The following is a 14,380-nucleotide window of genomic DNA, read 5'->3' as shown; positions in this document are numbered from 1 at the left end:
GGAAAAAAATCTGAAAAAATGTCAGAGCTGTTTATTTAATAATTTATTGTGTTTTAAAATGTTGTCAATCAAAGGTGAAAAAAAATGAATATCCTGGACGACTTGACTATTTGGTGGGGTACTTGAGGTTGTAGGTTTTTAGAGACTAATGTTTATACTACGTATCCATTTGTCTGGTGATAAGGCACTCGGGAGATGGATTCCTATGCCAAAAGGGAGGTCAAGGCGCCAGCTCATTTCTCTTTGTAGACACTTGCATTTATCAGTCTCGAGTGCATGCCTCATACAACCTCAAAGTAGAATGCTGTGAGCATGTGTGTTTCTGAATTGGATGGATGAGTTACCAAAAAAGCTGAAGAACATGAATAGATTAAAGCACAATGATTCATAGTTTTACATTATACATTTTTCTATCTAATTCTAATTCAGAAAAGGTACCAACTGATACACCCGCTTATCTGACGTAACTATTGTTATGATTAAAGGTGGTTTAGAAGCCTGACTTTCTTGGTCAGAAGCCCAGTTGCAGCATTTTGAATAAGCCGAGCTGTTTGATACTCTTTAGAGGGAGTCCAGTCAAAAGCATTCTCTACAAACTTCAAAACGATTGCATTTAGATGAAATATTCATCACAGAAGTGGGGTCTTTAGGGTTACACTGCAGGTCATGCTCAATTCGGATTTTTAGTGGGATCAGGTTTTTTTTGTGTAAGCGTTCACAATATTAAATGCGACCTCATTTTGTCTGGTGTGTGAACCAAAGGTATCCTCAATGTGACCTGCATGCACAGAAGAGACAACATCACTCACAGCATAGTGTTGACAGAAGTAAATGTGGTCTAGTGTGCAGGGGCTCATCTTTTTTATCATCCCAGCTTTACAGAGAAGTGGCTTGGGAGAAGGTAAAACATTTGCGGGAAATGAGGTGGGGAATTTTTAGCTCCAGAGAAGTCTACTAAAGATGACGTCATAGTCATTGGAACATTTAATAAAGGAAGCGTCCTTGTGGCTGAATTACTGCTATCACCACATACGTCTATTTTATGCTTCATGTTTCAAGTAGGATTCAATTAAAGTCAACAAGTAGGATTTAATTAAAGTCCAAACTGTTGCTCAAAACAACCTTACAGATTCATAAATATTTGTTGATCTCCCAGCACTCTCTCCTCACCCGCGCTGGGAGACTATTGTACATTTGATGACGTATGAGGTGGGTATAGTATGTGACCTGATCATTCAGATTGAGGTCGCAATGCAAAAAAATTGGATACATATCTGAATTATGACTACCTATGAATGTGACAAAAGTCTGATGAGATAAAAATTGGTATCAAACCGGCTATACCATAGGTGTCAAACTCAAGGCCTGGGGGCCAGATACGGCCCGTCAGATCATTTTATGTGGCCCGCAAAGACAAATTGTGCATCGAGTACAAATTGTCTTCACTTTAAAAAAGAGCTATTGCTAGCACTTTTTATTATCATTCACCTTTTTAAAATATTTGAAAAATTTTTACTAGTCTCTGATTTCAAAACTAGTTATTCATCGGTTTGTTGTGTAGCCCATACTGTGTATAATATAAGGTGTTGACAGTCATAATGGCCCTCCAATGGAAACTATGGCTACGATGCGGTCCGCGACAAAAATGAGTTTGACACCCCTGGTCTAGACGGTCATAAAAAACCTGATACAGGTCTTATATGGGCAGAATTTTGGTCTGGGTTGCCTTTGTCTGCACAGTGAACTTTGCCTTAACAATTGCATTCTCCTATACTGGAACAAATGACAAAAGCCTAAAGTAAAAGACGACAATGGCTATATTAAAAGCTTTTAAATCCTTTAAGACATCAGGAGATCAGAAAACAGATCAGCAAGAGATTGCATGTGTGTGCATGTGTGGTGTGTATACTTTGTATACCGTTTATTTATTTATTTCACATCAGAGTGTGTATGGCACATCAAGGCAGCTGGGCCTGAACCTATGACAACAGCACAGTTGGTTGAGCACATAAAGCTGCCGAGCTGTCAGTTTGATGTCTGAATTACAGAGCGTGCACATCTGCACAAGTCAACCTGCAGTTAATCTCAACATCTGTACATGAAGCCTCACCATTGTTGACTGGATAGAAAGACATAATGCTTACGAAGTCCTTGATATTCTGGAAGATTTATTCCAAGACGAGTGAGAATTTAGACTATTACACTGTGGGTAATTGTTATATTATTATCTTCATTCAGACTGACAACTCAAAAGAAGCGCTGTCAGAAACAAATATGTGGAGGGAAACAATGGGCAGCCACAGATACTTAGCTAGTGGTTCACAAATACTCCCACCAAGAGTTTTTTTAATGGCATTATGCCAATTTTAAAATAGTGTCTGTCAATGAATTATATAAACTGTCAGCAATAACTAAAACTCAATAAATCTGAAGTAGAGCTATCTGTTGTGTACTTTTGAGTATTTGAGGGCTCATCTAGACAAGAGTCTCTTCAAGAATGGTAGTGCTCTTCTGGCCACCGGTTAGAATGTATATGCTCAAAATTCATCATTTGCAATGACACACAGCCATTCTGTTTGATCTGTCAATTTATGTCATCTTGCTGACAATCTGGGGCAGCTGTCTTAGTTCCCAGTATACAGAATGACATTTACTACGAGATCATTATGGATGGTACTCAATGCTACTCCGTTTTTCAACTATCCATACCACGATGCTGAATAACTGTTGGAGCTTCAGTCAAACCCCAATAAAACAAAACAATCGGGTTCTTATATTGTGACATCACACTGCCTCTGCAGACGAAACACACATGCAATTTCTCAGAGCAGCTGTCTCTGCAACTTGAGTTGACATGCAGCTCTTCTGATTTTGGTGGATCAAACAAATTATAAAATGTTTCCACATACCCCAGCAGTGTGCTCAAGTACTAGTCATTGCTGTTGGGTGCATTGAATGAATTTTTCCTATGAACCTATGAGATGGCCTACTTTGTGAGTGATTGCTAAATTATCACGGTGAAGCACTCGACTAAGCTAATGGGTGAACTTATAAATATAGAATCGCAGGTACTTGCCATTTTGTGCAGTCAAATGTACACATACCCGTACTTGCAATTGAATGTCAGCCTAAAAGACTCATGTGTCACGTGCCCGTGCCACACTCCTTCCAGGGGGTAGCCTTCCATTCATTAGCAGACACGCCCCTCCTATCAAGACAATCACCTGCACCTATCACTACTAGTTAGCCAGTCCCTATTTGAACAGTCATTGTCAGTACGTCCCCTCATGCTAACCGTGACTTGCTCTGATCCAAGTTGCTGACCTGCTTTACTGACTGACTGACTACACCTGCTCGCCGCCTGTCCCGACCAACTGTCCATTACCGACTACGCCCTCTGGCCGCCTGCCCCGATCGATTGCGGCCACGTTCTCGTCTCGCCCCTCGAACCACGCCGTGCCTTGATCTCCACCTTCCTCATTCCCCAGAGAGATCTAATAAACACATTGTTTTGAACTTGGTTGTCCTGCTCGCTCCTTGTGACATCATGCAATGCAAACGCACATACTTCACTGACAAGTGCATGTTTCTATACTTAATTCTTCTTCCTTTATTTGACATTTTAACAACTGGGCAACTGTCCCTAGAATGATTTCAGTGAGAATACTCATCCTTGTGATTTGAGCCCAATAGAGCAGCCTCCTTTGGCCTTCAATTATTGTGGTTCGAATGTTAATTTAAAAAGGGAGAGTAATAGAAAGACTACCCGAAGACAAGATGCAACTGATATGATAAAACAAGGAGAGATTAAATCTCACCAGAGGATCTACCAGACAGATATAAACTGTCCTCTGTGAGTCTCTGAACGGAATAGTCTATATCTAAACATTTACCATTCTCAACTGCATCAAATCTGTAAAGCGGTGTGCTTGTAAAGACTCATTTCTGCCTTTTGTCAAACAGCTATAAATTGCCGTGAGATTTTCGGAAATCCATGAAAACATCACTTGGAGGAGAATTGTTTTCTGTTTGTTTTCTCTGTAGCTATGCACTGTAACTTTGCGGAAATTGGTTTGAAAGCAAAACCATGCATCACAAATATCTCTAAAATCGGAAGGAGAGTTGTTTGTTATTTAACTTTTTTTTTTTTTTTTTAAATACAGACAACAGCATTCTAAAGTAACAAACGTTATATGACCCTGCCTGAAATGCATTGCAATGTGACCAATCACTATGCATCACAAATTCTAATTTTGCGTATGGTGGCAGATTACATTCACTTGGATAAAAATAAATAAATAAATAAATCAGTCATAACCACGAACATCTACATCACTGCAAGAAAGGGCCTGTTCGACTCAATTTAATTGGGCGGTATCCGATAGCTATGGGATAGTTTTGTAGTTGAGAGAAAAAATGTCTGTAGCTCAAGCTCACACTGAAAATACCCCAAAGATATTTATAGTCTTATGCATTAAATGTCCATCCCCTTTCTATGCAGACAATAAAGTTGTCTGTTGCTATTCTTCCTTAATTGTAAAACTTATGAGGTAACTGGCCTTTTCGGAGACTCTGATTATTGCAGCATTTTAGCTTTCTTCTTTTCTTGAGTGGAAGCTGAATCGGTGGCGAGGTGCAGAATAAATGTCACAATTTTTGTAATTTTAATTTTATGTCTGTAATTGGATATTGTCACCCTTGGTCCGCCAGAACTCCCAGCGAGGCCTAATCCGGTTTGCCAGATTTCCAAACACATTAAACTAGATCTGCCTCGAGTTGAAAATGAAGATTGCCACAGTTTTTACGCTGAGTGCACGTGTGTCTATTTACGACCATAGCGTTCTTTTTGTTATTAGACAATATCTATGTTGAGTTTTGCTCTCGTTATGTGTTCAATTTCGATATGAAAATAATTTTGTTGAGTGTGAAGACGTATGCAAAATTGAGAGAGAATATACTTTCGTAGTATTATAACTTTATAACTTCAATCCTACTTCCTTAAAACATTTTCTTAGAAGCGGTTTTCCCATGAAGTCCTTAAATCCACTTTGACTTTACTTTGAAGGAGAACACATTCACAAAAGTGAATATATTTTGAGTAATCAAAAGGATTCTCATTTTACATGATTTTTTTAAGAACCTTTTGTGTTTTTTTCCCTCCTGTCTTGCATTAAGTGCCTTTTATTTGTCTTTCCTTTCTTTAACTGTGAATGCTGACATTGCCAAGTTCTCATTGGAGGCACTGTGAAGAAGTTATGGAGCTCTATGGGAGCTCTAAGAGAGTTCATGAAAGTACAACTACAAAGAGAACTTTTATTAAGATAGAAGCTATAACTTTCATTATGTGTTAAGAGAACCCGTTGCAACAAAAACATTTTGCTTGCTCAGTTTACCTTTTGATGAATAACCACAATGGTGAAGTACACTTAAACGGCAGGTTGACAATTATTTTATTTAATTAAATGATAGTCTTACTGCACTCACTGATCAAACCCTAATACTTTATGTAATTTCATTTAATACATATTAAGTTGAAATAAGAACTTCTGCTATAATCTCTATTGTGAGCACATATAGTTTTCAGGTCACAAAAGATTTGGATTTAATACTTAATGTTGGCTGCACGGTGATGCACTGGTTAGCACGTCCGCCTTACAGTTAGGAAGGTGCGGGTTCACTTCCACCTCCGGCCCTCCCCGTGTGGAGTTAGCATGTTCTCCTCGTACCTGCTTGGGTTATCTCTGGGCACTCCGGTTTCCTCCCACATCCCAAAAACATACTTGGTAGGCCGATTGAGCACTCCAAATTGCCCTAGGTGTGAGTGCGAGTGCGGACGGTTGTTCGTCTCTGTGTGCCCTGTGATTGGCTAGCAACCGATTCAGGGTGTCCCCTGCCTACCGCCCGATGACTGCTGGGATAGGCTCCAGCATGCCCGCGACCCCCGAGGGGACAAGTGGTATAGAAAATGGATGGATGGATGTTATTCTTTTCATTTTGGGCTGTGTCGTATTTCCTTTGTACCTCAAGTAATCCGTGGGGGAACTGTCTCCATCTTTTTGTAGACAACAGACTGTCAAGAACCAAAGTGGGCAAAGGAGGAAGGACACAGATGTCACATCCGTAATGACCTACATGCATACTTATCATCTTAGGTTTAGCCTACTGACCGTGTGTGTCTGTCATTATCAAACTTAATCCTGTCTACCACTCTTTGTACTTCAAAGAGAGCATTGAGTTTTGAATTTGATTCATCCCAAATTAAGAATACATGATTAAGAGCAGAAAGTGACATTATAATGACCACAGGAACACTTTGAAACGTATTATTAAGGTAATGGATGAAGAAAGAAATATACCATGATTACTGAGCGTGACCTGGCAGAGAAACATAATAACAATATTGTGATTACCAAGCAGTCCACAAGATTATCGCCCCCTTGAGGACTAGTGGTCTGATTGTGATGGCATGATTATGACTTCAGGGGCTAGTCATGTCCCATCACAGTCATGCAGGAACTGTCTGTGGCGTTTATTATTGCTGCTTCTGACTCTGACTTGCTCTAGAGAGTAATTAAACTGAGGTTTGTCAAATGAGGAGAGCTCATAGAGTAGCCTGTGCTCCACTGTTATCGTTACTTTACACGTTGTGATGTTTATGAACATCTGTCTCTAGAGATGTGTGATGAGATGTTATATTTAGAGAAAGTTCATGGCAAAGTCATTTCTTGCCAAAGTTTAGGCATGGTTTTCAGATCACCAACACATTTTGGATTACAACACTGGACAGCAAAACCATTATATGTACTTCGAATAAGCAGCACGATATGCCGATTTTCAATTGCACAGTACAAGCTTGGCTCCCCAATCCTATACAGACTGATACAGAACGCAGCTTCAAATATATTATGTTGATATGTTTACAGGGCAGCTCGGTTGAGCACTGGTTAGCATGTCCGCCTCACAGTTCAAAAACATGCATGGTAGGCTAATTGAGCACTCCAAATTGCCCGTAGGTGTGAGTGCAAGTGGGGATGGTTGTTCGTCTCTGTGTGCCCTGCGACTGGCTGGCAACCGGTTCAGGGTGTCCCCTGCCTACTGCCTGATGACTGCTGGGATAGGCTCCAGCACAACCGTGACCCCCGTGGGGACAAGTGGTACGGATGATGTATGGATGGATATGTTTATACATTCAACAAAGGACTTTTTTTCCACACAATTGCCACTGGGAGTTGCCTCAAATCCATTTCTACACATCTATTAAACATACATACAAACGTAAACCCTCTATGCCAGGAAAATGTGTGATAGATTTTGTTTGGCTGGTATTCAGTGACCTTGTCATGACTGCAAATGCTCAGTTGTTTGCCTCTTCAGTCGAATTTGGAGGATATTGCTTTTCCTTCTGCTCCGTCTCAGGTCTGAGAGCAGGGAGTTGAGTCCAGAGATTGTCAAGGTAGCTACCGAGGAAACAACTGGGTATGCGCATGGATGACATTTGGTCAACACAGATAAAGCCCTGTTTGTGCTGTAGAAAAAAAAAAATGGGCATCACGTCTCCATACTTCTTGATATAATACCGATGTGTGTGTGCAACTGTTTCTTTGTAAAAGGCTCCAACTTCAAGCTGCCTATTCCCCAGCCAACTTAGACAAATGGAAATTTAAACCGCCAAGCTAACAAGGCAGTTGACAGGGTTATATGAGGTCTATTTTCATTCTGGCATTTCCTAATGTTAAACACCAGTGTAATCAACAAGCTGCCTGGCTTCCTGTCTGTGTTGCTCGCGAAACCCTTGCTCTTTCTGTCTCTGCTAGAATTCATTTAACACATCCATATTGGATTTCCTAATGTGTGGCCCAACAAGTGGCTTGTAGAACTTGCATCTGGGCTGCCTTTCTTACAGACAAGCCCAATTTGTGTTTGTGTCCAAGGCACCTGCCTGCTGGAAGGCAGAAAAGTGTGCCTATGTCTTGTGTTTTCGATTCAGAATGTGTCCTTGCCACTGTGTTACATAGAAAGGTTCAATTTGTGGCACAGGGATGAAATTCATTTCAGAGGAAATGGCCTTCAGAAGCAATACAAAAATGTATATGGAAATTTCAGCAGGAATTATTCACAAGACTGTAAGAAAGCACAGAGATGGAGTCAGCAAATCAGACCTAGGGCGGTGCAATAGACCAATTTGGTGTTGACGTCACACACATATCTGTGATTGTGCACTCATCGCGGTGTGACCAAACTTACAAAAGAACTGGAAGAATTTTCCGTCCCTGATTTTTACTTTAATCTGTTACTGTGTTAAAAGGTCAAACTTGAGGAAGCTTCTCAAAGACTGGGCATGACGTTACCTTTACACCAGCTATCAGGAATCAAATAAAAGTTGTTATACAGGGTCCGGCAAAATGATCTGACACATCTGTAGGTTTAATAAAATGCAAATAGATTAAAGAAACTTTTTTTTTCCTCGAAAAGTGCATAGGCCCTATAATGTCATTTTGTTTTGCTTCGTTTCGTTCCATTTCATTTTTGTTTCGTTTTTGAATAATGTTATTTTGGTCTTACCACTGCCACATTTTCTGGAGTTCTGGCAGTGATTTTCGTTTCAATGCTGATCCACTGGCTCTGAAGTTAGTAACCCATAATAAGATTGTGTTTTGAGCAGGTACGGGATCATGTCTACCAAGTCTGAAGCGCAAACGGAACGCTCGTTGTGGTGCAGTTCCAGATTCGTTCTTGATAAACGTTTCCACAATGAAAGCGCGATGCTCACCGGTTCAATTCATGTTAGCAACTGAAACTAAACAAAATAACATTATTTGAAAACAAAACAAAAATGAAATGAATTGAAAAGAAACAAAAACAAAAAAACAAAATGGCATTATATAAACATTTGTGTTGTCTTTAATCTGTTTGCATTTTATTAAACCTACAAATGTGTCAGATCATTTTGCCGAATCCTGTATATACTTCTTGCGGGTTCATTTTTGTTGGTTCTATATCCCATTAAAACTAGGAAGAGTGGGCCTCATTTACTTTTTGTAAAATGTTTTCTTTGGTGCTGTGAAATGTAAAACAAGTGCGTATCTGTGTTTTTGAAAAGCAGTGACCTTCGACCTTATATTGATATGCGGTTAGCTCAGTCAGGTACTAATGTGTTCAAGCTTGTTTTCCTTCACAGCAGAAATTCCAATAATAGTCTCAAAGACTGAGCTGGAGACTCTCCCTCATTACTTGTACTAAAATTAACTTTCTCTGAAATACTCAACACTTTGACACACATTCAAGCAGAGATGAGCATCAGATATAAAAAGGCATTAAATTATAATTATGATTACTTCCACATTCACAAGTTGTTGTTTTTTTTACTTTTCTGCCAAATGTATGAGGTCTTTCTGTTGATTGAATGAAGCTGTAATCTACGTATCATTTCGATTTTGTGTGAATGCCTGACGTGATGCACCCAGGTGATTTTTTTGTCCCAGGGTTAGTTGTGCAAAAGGCAGACAACAAAAGATGCCGGGATACCATCTATCATGAGTGACACTTTTCCTGCAGCTACCAGAGGGATTTGAATTCATACCTTACATTAATGTACTGCCTTGATTGGAAGATAATTGTCAAATTACTTCACCATTGCATATTTGTGGCACATTTTAACAATATGCACATTTCACAAACTTATCAGATGTGAAAGAAGTATGGGTTGTATATGAAAAAACTGCTTGGAGCCCATGGAGGCTTTTTGTGTGTTTTGGGGTGTTCTAGGTATCGAGGAGGGCTGTTTGGCGGACCTCGGGATCATTTACAATATTTAGGCCTCTCACCAGCTGGCCTGCTGTTACCTTTTGTTCCTTGTTATTGTCTTTTTTGCTTTGCTTTAGTGACTTTTAACTTCCATACTTATTGGGTTTCTTTGTGGCGCCGTTTTGACAATGGCATCTTTTCTAGAAGCCTATTGACTTGCCCTCATGTCATCAGTATGTCTTGTATACCTACTCTGTGGTATGAATGCTGCTGGAAACCCGAATACTGCTGGAAACCGGGGATCAATAAAGTATCCATCCATCCATCCATCCATCCATCCATCCATCCATCCATCCATCCATCCATCCATCCATCCATCCATCCATCCATCCATCCATCCATCCATCCGTCCATCCATCCATCCATCCATCCATCCATCCATCCATCCATCCATCCATCCATCCATCACATTTTTGGCATTGAATAATTTGAGTATTGAAAAAGACTGAACAAGAACATAAAATGTGGTCTCAAACTTAAAATAGGTTTCAAAAAGTGCAAGTGTAATAGCTTGATGTCAAAATGTGTGTCCATGGAGCACATGTGACCACACGTCTTTGTCAAATGTAACTCATTCACACTGTATTTCCGTCTTGATTTCCATTCTTTCCCGCTCTCGGTCATCATCTTATCTCGAGATGTTATCCAGTGGAGTCAAATCTCCAGTACTGCTAATCTACCCCAAGGGAGTTACGATACCTCGTTACCATAGCGCACATACAGCACCCCCATGTAGCATTCTCTCTGTATGATATCCTTTTCCAGAGAGGAAACAGACAAATAGAATACAGAGACAAGAGAATGGGACAAGTGGGAAGGCGACATTGTTTAGCGAGATGAAAAGAGAAGAGAAGGTGCTTGAAGCATGTGTTTATCACATACACATTTGGACCCCAGAGGGATTTGAAGACTGGGCTTTGCTTTTCTTCTATTTTTATTCGGTGTCTTGTTGTCTTTGTTCATTTACCAAAATGATTCAGCTGTAATTAAATACATAAACATTCATTCATTCATTCATCTTCTGTATCGCAAATCTTGCACCACCGTGTCTACACATACAAAAATATATGAAACATATTTAGACCTTCCCTCCCTTTCTATACTACATCCTCATGAGGGTTACTTGTAACTGAAGCATCGCCCAGCTGACTTTTTGTCTGAGAGATGAAGTAAAACCTGGATGAACTGGTCACAAGTCAATTGCATTATCGTCGCATTGGCATGTCAGATTAGTAGCTTTACAATACCGTCAAAATACACAAAATACATTGCATTAAACAAACCACCTTTAAACATCATTCCAGCATTCAATATAGTGGATTTTCTTTTCAATATGTTTTCCAATGTAATTACAGTATGTTTATTTTCATGCAGGTATGATTGCCCATCAATACATTCATTTTCTATACTGCTGACTTTGGAAGAGAACCGGGATAAAGCTTGGAGAGAAATTGCCAATCATTCGCAGAGCACTTATAGGGAACAACCATTTACATTCACAGTTAAAGACATGTTAGAATCTTCATTTAACCTAACATTGACATTTCTAAGATGTGAGATTAAATTGGAGGATCCAGAGAATAAAATATGCAAGCATGGAAAGAGTCTACAACCTCCACAGATATTTAACTGACTCTGTTAACTGCTCAAGCTAGAATGTGAAAAAGTGCCGAATTAAATGTCTGGTCAAGGACCCAAAATCAAAACAAAACATTCATTAAATTCACAGAGAAGGAAGAAGTTTTGTGTCGAAAGGGTCAAAAGGTGAAAAGCAAGAATCAAATGGGGAGGATTATCATGACATTGCAGTCTTCCAAAGGTTTTACTGAGACTGGTTTCGACAAGCCCTGGGTCAAACAAGCCTTTTTTTCCCCCCACTGTTTAAACCGATCATGGATTCTCATAAGCACAGTTTGGGGAGTAAAAACTGGGAAAGAGGCATGTCAGGGAAAGCAGAGATAAGCAGGCATAGGCACACAGTGAAGAGAAAGAGCAGCAGAGCTACAAGAAAATGAGATGAAGGGGAGGTGGGAGCAGGCGAGGGTAAAAGCAGGAAAATAGAAAGGGCATCCCCAATTAATGGCAAAGGCAGTATGCTCCGAATAGTCTCAAGTATTGTTTCCATCTCCACTCTGTCATTTTCTGTCTCTTTTCACAGTGCCTGTCATTCTGTCTTTGAGTCACATTCCTTTTAATGTCATCTCCCTTCATTTAATTTCTGCAGAATCGTCGAAGCAAGCGCCCTCTCCCTCCACCAACTACAAAGGCTGTTAGGAACAATCTCCTCACTCCTTGCTACTTTGGTGTTTTCACTGGCTTTCTGTCTGGATTTTAATGGGGTCAATCAGTAACTCAAAGTAATATCCCAGCAAGAAGTAATTAAGTTGTCAAAATAGGGTTCTTTAAACCTCTGCCCACATCTGATGGTGCAATTCAGTCTCTGCCTCCTGCTGGCTCATTAGCATATTTTTTATTATCCATCATTAACTCAGAGTTGACACTATGCTCACTTGGCAGACAGTTGTGTACGAGAGAGTGGGTGAGTTTGGGTATGTCTGCATAGAAATGTGTTTTCGTTTTGATTTGTGTATACATGTGTTAATTATTACTACTTACTAAATTCTAAAGTCAAACCCAATCCATTCTGTTAAATTGGATCTTTAAATTTAATGTTTTCTGTTCTCAAACTGCCGTCATTATATCCCATTTATTCATTCTAATAGCGACGTTTTAACATAAAACGATATAAAGGTATAGTTTAAAGTAAAATATTTACCTAGACATGATGCGAAAAATAACTGTAGTAATATTTAATTCTTTTTTTTTTAACTTTTAGTAACAGAATTATGTTCTTCAAAGTTTCTCGCACATGCAGCATTACCATAAACACAAATTAGGTCCTGAAGGGTACCACTTGACCTTGTACTGTTTTTTAACACTAACATTTTTTTAATAAAATGACTGACTGCAGGGTCCTCAGGCAATATGAGAGTAGGGGGAGGGTGAACAAATTAAGAGAAAATATAGAGTCGAGGAGAAAAGATGAGCAGCATTAAACAGTAATCTGGTTAGCTACAGATGGAAATAAGCTTTCATTATTACATATTCCCAGTCTAATCTACAAACTATCAAAGCAAGTGTGGGGGAATTTTCTACTCCACTGGTTCCGTTTTGCACATTTATGAGCACTGAAGTGTCATTATTGCAGCCATCATATATCAGACAGTTTGACAGTTTGTCAGGCGATGAAGGCGGAAAAAAAAAATAAACACATTGGATTATAATTACAAATACTACAAACCCTCCGATTTCCAAGTTATTAGTTGGAATAAACAAACTGCAGTGGGATGTGTTCTAAGAAATAAATCATTTAAAATTGATGCATGCTTGTCACAAAGGACTTCCAAAAAACACAGAGTGGCTTGGTTAGTTATCTTTAAATCATATTGACAAAAAAAATCAGTACAGCCTATTTTAAACAATGTTTATTTTTCCATTTCAAGTTACCAAAATGTCTCTCTGTATTTGAGTGTAAGTGTATATGACTGGCAGTAGAGAAAGGACTGACATTTTATGTTACATGTTCTCATCATTATTTAAATACCCACGTGTTGAACCCAAAAAGAAAAGCCCACAAGCAAATAAATCCAAACGTATTCTGTTAGGCTTCAATGATCCTATCCTTGGATATTGAGGCACCTCGCATTCACACATTGCATGTTAGCACTCGGTGTCAGGTATAATGATGATTTTAAGTCAGACCAATGAAAGTCTACACCCCAGTGTACTCCCATGCTCTTTGCAGCGCTTCTATGTGCTCCAGAAATGGGCTGTATGACTGTATGAATAACTCCCACTCTATTAGTTCTTCAGGAATAATTCATTGTGGTAGCTATCGCACAATATAATGTAACGTAATGTATCATAAATAAGTATCATATATAAGGACATACTTTTATAGAGTTTATCAGTGGGAATTTGCATCCATTTATCCATTGTTAGTTCAGAAGTCACTGATGATGGACAAGAGGAACAGTTTTTGTTCGAGTTCATCCCAAAGGTTTTTGATGGGGTTGAAGTTAGTGCTTAAACGTTTTACTACACCATAAATCCAAGCCTTTACAGAGCTTGCTTTGAACACTCAGTCATTCTCTCAGAGGAACAGAAAAGGTCCTCAAATTTGGATGCATAAATTAAACAAAAATGTCTTGGTAGTATAAATATTGTATATTCAGGGGATTTGAAGCGGTCTAATACAATCTGTTAATTGAGTCATTTTGCCTATCTGGCCAGCAGAGTAGTCCACAATTCCAACAACGGGATAGCCAGAAGAGAAAATGGATGGAAGGGGGTGTCTCAATACTTTTGCTCCCGAAGAAAGATATGTATGATGCAATATACATCACCATTGGAGAGGGCGCACAAGAACTATACTTGTACTCACTTGTATGTACCGTATTGGCCCGAATATAAGACGGTGTTTTTTGCATTGAAACAAAACTGAAAAAGTGGGGGTTGTCTTACATGCGAGGTCTAGACGTTATACCCATTCACAACGCTAGATGGCGCCATATAT

The 14,380-nt window shown here is 39.3% G+C and overlaps 1 long non-coding RNA gene across 3 annotated transcripts in view; it reads right to left on the bottom strand.

Moving 5' to 3' along the window:
- LOC148395011 (uncharacterized) overlaps positions 1 to 3,247 on the bottom strand; it is an 89,890-nt gene extending 86,643 nt beyond the window's left edge. For 2 of the 3 annotated variants that reach the window (XR_015859448.1, XR_015859447.1), the window contains exon 1: positions 3,077 to 3,247. This is a non-coding gene — a long non-coding RNA (uncharacterized LOC148395011). The remainder of the gene's footprint in view (positions 1 to 3,076) is intronic. The other variant, XR_015859449.1, reaches the window with a different exon arrangement.
- Between the last annotated feature and the right edge of the window lie 11,133 nt (positions 3,248 to 14,380).

The sequence above is a fragment of the Syngnathus floridae genome, chromosome 7 (genome assembly GCF_059516105.1).
Source record: "Syngnathus floridae isolate MCC-2025c chromosome 7, RoL_Sflo_1.0, whole genome shotgun sequence".
Classification (NCBI taxonomy): domain Eukaryota; kingdom Metazoa; phylum Chordata; class Actinopteri; order Syngnathiformes; family Syngnathidae; genus Syngnathus; species Syngnathus floridae.
This window is presented reverse-complemented; position numbering and strand designations above follow the sequence as displayed.